This window comes from Zalophus californianus, chromosome 1 (genome assembly GCF_009762305.2).
Source record: "Zalophus californianus isolate mZalCal1 chromosome 1, mZalCal1.pri.v2, whole genome shotgun sequence".
NCBI lineage: Eukaryota > Metazoa > Chordata > Mammalia > Carnivora > Otariidae > Zalophus > Zalophus californianus.
Genome location: NC_045595.1, coordinates 134,916,036 through 134,922,035, shown reverse-complemented (window position 1 = coordinate 134,922,035; position 6,000 = coordinate 134,916,036).

Below are 6,000 nucleotides of genomic sequence, written 5' to 3'. Positions count from 1 at the left end.
TCCCCAGTTCCATCTTATACAGCTATAAGAAAGAATGTGGTCTTGGGCACCTGGGTGGCTCAGTCGGTTAAGCGGCTGACTCTTGATTTCAGCTCAGGTCATGATCTCAGGGTCCTGGGATCGAGCCCCACATCGGGCTCCCTGCTCAGCGGGGAGTCTGCTTCTCCCTCTGCACCTGCACTCCCCGGCTCGTGCTCCGCCCCCATCAAAAATAAATAAATAAAATCTTTAAAAAAAAATGAGGTCTTGTCTTTTGTGACAACATGGATGGACCTAGAGGGTATCATGCTAAGTGAACTGAGACGGAGAAAGACAAATACCATATGATTCCATTCATAAAAGGAATAAAAAAAACACACATGGGGCGCCTGGGTGCCTCAGTTGGTTAAGCATCTGCCTTTGGCTCAGGTCATGGTCCCCGGGTCCTAGGATCGAGCCCCGCATCGGGCTTCCTGCTCCGCGGGAAGCCTGCTTCTCCCTCTCCCACTCCCCCTGCTTGTGTTCCCTCTCTCGCTGTGTCTCTCTCTGTCAAATAAGTAAATAAAATCTTAAAAAATTTTACCACATGATAAACAAAAAGCAGAATCAGACATATAAATGTGGAAAACCAACTGATGATTGTCAGAGGCAAGTGGGGTGAGAGGCTGGGCAAAATGTGTGAAGAGGAGAGTTACGGAATGAGTAGGTCACAGGAATAATAGGCACATCATAAGGAATACAGTGGATGATACTGTAATAGTGTTGTAATGGACAGATAGTAGCTACAGTTGCGGTGAACATAGCACAATGTTTAAACTTGTCAATCACTAAGTTGTATCCCCGAAAATAAAGTAACATTATGTGTCAACTACATTAACAAAACAAAACAAAAACCTGAACTCCAGTTGCTGACAAGAATGTGAAGCAGTAGGAATTTTCACTGTTGGCAGGAATGTAAAATGGTACAGCCACTTTGGAAGGCAAGTTGGTAGTTTTCTTACAAAGCTAAACATAGTTTTACCCCACAATCCAGCAATCACACACCTAGCTATTTATTCAGCTGATCTGAAAGCTAATTAGTTGTTATTGCAACTAGTGAGAGAAATCAGAAAGATAGCCAGATTTAAGGTCAATCTACAAAAATCAGTAGAATATCACGACCGGAGCCAAAGGCAGACGCTTAACGACTGAGCCACCCAGGCGCCCCTAGCTTAATTATTATTTTTTAAAGTAGGCTTCACGCCCAACATGGGGCTTGAACTAACAATCTTGAAATTTAGAGTTGTGTGCCCCACCGACTTAACCAGCCAGGTGCCCCATTACTCCACTATTTATACAGAGAAATAAAGTTTCCAAATTAGTAAAGTCGGTATACAGAAAGTAGATTAGGGGCACCTGGGTGGCTCAACTGGTTAAGTGTCCGCCTTCGGCTCAGGTCATGATCTGGGGATCCTGGGATTGAGTCCTGCGTGGGGCTCCCTGCTCTCCATAGAGTCTGCTCCTCCCCCTGCTTGTGCTCTCTCCCTCTCTCCCCCTCTCTCAAATAAATAAATAAAACCTTAAAAAAAAAAAGATTAAAGAGTAGGGCTTACTCTACCAGATTACAAGACCACAGTAATCAAAACAATGTGGTACCGTTTCAAGAACAAATAGGCCAATAGAGAACCTAGCCCACGTGTAAAATATAAATGAGAACACAATATGCAATACACGTGGCACCAACATTACTGAGAAAAGGTCGTTTAGTAGATAATGTTAGAAAAACTGGTTTACTATATGGAAAAAAGGTGAAAATCATATTCCTATACAGCAACACATATAAGAGTGAATTCTAGATAGATTAAAGCTAAATGAAAAGAAGTAAAACTATACAATTATTAGAAAAATAATGTTAGGGCACCTGGGTGGGCTTGGTCAGTTAAGTGTCTGACTCTTGATTTTGGCTCGGGTCATGATCTCAGGGTCCGGAGATTGAGCCTTGTATCGGGCTCTGTGCTGAGCATGGAGGCTGCTTAAGATTCTCTCTCTCCCGGGCACCTGGGTGGCTCAGTTGGTTAAGCCGCTGCCTTCGGCTCAGGTCATGATCCCAGGGTCCTGGGATCGAGCCCCACATCGGGCTCCCTACTCATGCAGGAAGCTTGCTTCTCTCTCTGCCTGCCGCTCCCCCTGCTTGTGCTCTCTCCCTCTATCTCTGTGTGTCAAATAAATAAATAAAATCTTAAAAAAAAAAAAGATTCTCTCTTTCCCTCTCCCTCTGCCCCTTCCCCCGCTTTCTCTCTCTCTAAAAAAAATTAATTAATGGAGATCCTGGGTGGTTCAGATGGTTAATCGTCTGCCTTCGGCTCAGGTCATCATCCCAGGGTCCTAGGATTGGGCCCCACATCAGGCCCCTAGCTCAGCGGGGAGTCTGCTTCTCCCTCTCCCTCTGCATGTGCTCTTTCTCTCTTTCTGTCAAATGAATAAATGAAATCTTTTTAAAAAATTTATTTATTTAGGGGCGCCTGGGTGGCTCAGTGGGTGAAGCGTCTGCCTTTAGCTCAGGTCATGATCCCAGGGTCCTGGGATGGAGCCCCACATCGGGCTCCCTGCTCATGCAGGAAGCCTGCTTCTCCCTCTGCCTGCCATTCCCCCTGCTTGTGCTCACTCTCTTTCTCTGACAAATAGATAAATAAAATCTTTAATATATATATATTTATTTATTTTAAAAAAGAAAAATAATGTGGCAAAAAATCTCTGTTACCTAGGGGTAGTGGGCAAGAACTCAGACCCTTTATTGATTGATTAAAAGATTTATTTATTTGAGAGAGAATAAGAGGGAAAGAGAGAATCTCAAGCAGATTCCCCACTGAGCTCCCTGCTGGGCACAGAGCCAGATGATGGGCTGGATCTCATGACCCTGAGATCATGACCTAAGCTGAAATCGAGAGTCTGAGCCACCCAGGCACCCCAAGAACCCACACCCTTTAAAAGAACAAATCATTTTTGCAAAACATTGATGATTTTGCTGTATTTATTTGTTATTTTTTATTTATTGAGTATAGTTGACACACAGAAACATTGATAATTTTGATTACATAAAGATTAAGTATTTCTTCTCCACAAAATACTAATTAATTACAAAGGGAAAAAATGCAATTTACAGCATAGCAACCTCCAGATACCACCTTAACCAAGTAATCAAAATTAACATCACCAGTAATGGGACAAATTGACATCACATGCCTCCTGATAAGACGCACTGAGAAGGCACAGCCTCACTCCTGTGATATTCCTGCCAAAATAATAGCCTGAATCTAATCATAAGGAAACACCAGACTAACCCAAATTGAGGGACTTTTTACAAAATAATTGTCCTGTACTTTTCCAAAATGTTAAGGTCATGAAAGATGAAGAAAGACTGAAGAGTTGTTCCAGATTAAGGAGGCTAAAGAGATAGGACAATTAAATGCAATGTGTGATCCTGGATCAAAAAAGTCTTGTTTTCTTTCTCTATAAAGGAAATTGATGGTACAACTGGTAAATTTTGGATAAACTTTATCGATAATGATACTGTATCAATGTTTATTTCCTGATTTTGATAACTGTACTGTGGTCATGTAAGGAAAGTCCTTGTTTTTAGAAAACAACATATTGGCGTATTTAGAAATAAAGAAACATCATGTTCACAACTTATTCTCATACAGTTTAGGAAAAAATTATACACACACAAATATACACAGAATGATAAAGCAAATGTGGCAACATGGTAACATTTGGGGAATCTGGCTGAGGGGAAGAGCAGAATGCTTTGTAACATTTTGCAACGTTTCTCCAAGTCTGAAATTATTTCAAAATAAAATTTTACAAAAATTAAGGATTTCTGTTTAGTGAAGGAGAAAGTTAATAGCTGGCACAATGAGAGAGAGTGTTTCTGTACATATAAATTTATATGTTTACATGTTCATATGATTATAGATGAAGTTTGGAAAGATGTCTAAGAAACTGGTAACAATGGTTTCTTTATGGAAGAGGGGACTAGAATTGGGAGGGAGTGGGGGTGTTAACTTTATTTGAATATACCACTACATTCTTCAACTTGTTCCAACACTCATGTATTACTTTTATATTTTAAAGATATTTTTAAAATTTGAAACAATCTCAAGTATATAGAAAATTTGCAGTACAAAGACCCCCCCCTTGATTTAATGTGTATTTTCTACAAAGACATTCTTCTACATAACTGTGGTACAACCATCAAAATAAGTAAATTAACTTGATATAATTCTACCATCTGATCCTCAAACCCCAATCCAGTTGTCTAGTGTCCCAATAATGTCCTCTGTAATAATAATAATAATAATAATAGTATCCAGTTCAGATCATATGCTGCATTTTCTCATATCTCTGTAGTCTATTCTCTCTGGAACACTTCCTCAGTTTTTCCTTGACTATCATGACCTTGACATTTTGAAGGAGTACAGGATAGGGGCACCTGGGTGGCTCAGTTGGTTAAGCGTCCAACTCTTGGTTTTGGCTCAGGTCATGATCTCATGAGATCCAGCCCCACGTGGGGCTCCATGCTCAGTGGGAAGTCTGCTTGAGATTCTCTCTCCGCCTTTTCCTCTGCCCCCCCCACCCTGTGCTCTGTCTCCAAAATAAATAAATAAATCTTAAGGAAAAAAAGTATGGGATATTTATTCTGTAAAATGTTCCTCAGTTTGGGTTTGTCTGATGTTTCCGCATGATTAGATTCAGGTTATGCCTCTTTGGCAGGAATATTGCAGAAGGGATGCTGTGTTCTTCTGATTGTATCCTATTAGGTGGCACAAAATTCTGATTTTACATTACTGATGATGTTGACTTTGATTACATGTTCAAGGTAATGTCTGCTAGGCTTCTCTACTATAAAGTAACTCCTTTTTCTTTTATAATAAATGTTTTGAGTGGAAGTATTTTGAAAATATGTAAGTATCTCATTCCTCGCCAAATGTTTTAAAAAATATTTTATTTATTTATTTGAGAGAGGGAGAGAGCACAAGCAGGGGGAGCAGCAGAGGGGAAGAAGAAGTAGACTCCCTGCTCATCAGGGAGCCCTACGTGGGGATCGATCCCAGGACCTCTGGATCATGACCTGAGCCAAAGGCAGATGCTTAACAACTGAGCTACCCAGGTGTCCCTTCTCACCAAACTTTTAATTTATTCATGTGTTTATACATATCAGTATGGATTCATGGTTTTCTATTTTATACAGGGGTTATAATCTCTTACTATCATTATTCATACTGATGCTAAAATCATCCCTAGTTTGTCCAGTGGAAGTACTTTAAGCTGACTTTTGTGTCCTTCTTACATGTCCCAATCATTCCTTCCTCATGTCTTTGCTTTCTAGTACAAGATTTCTAGACTCATCTTGTATCTTTCCTCCCTCAGCCCAAGAACCAGCTTTTTCATGACAGAGCTCTGAGACTTTACAGTGGGGAATGGTATTTAGAAGCCAGGATTCGGGCACTCTGTGTGCTCACTGCAATTGGGATGGAGGTGTCATGTCTTTAAGGCCCTCTCAATAGCCAGGGCTGGGACAGAGCTACCTGCACACCTACATGTATGTATTTCCATATCTCTTTGTATTGAAAACCAGGAGTTTACAACAATAGCTCCAACTTTCATCCAGCATCACAATGTTTGTTCTAGTTTTCTCTCTTTCCATATTGTCATATCCTTCTCCAACTGTGAGAAACCTGGCTCCTGTTTTCCCTAATATATTTATTCGTATTTTTAGTCCCCCTATTGCTGCATCCGTCTTCCATATCTGGATGCCCTTCTCACTCCGCTTGGTCTCCAACACTCTGCATTGTGTTGCTGTCCTCCTGCCCCCTCAGCAAAAGCCCTCCCCACTCCAACCTTGTCCAACACCCTGTCCCGGTCTTCCCTCCTCAAGAGTACCCTCCTTGCCCTGCTTGGGCTCTGACTCTCCACCCCAGCTGCACTCCCACCCCTATTACTGCAGGTACACCATCTTAACCCTGTTGAGTCTCTGATACC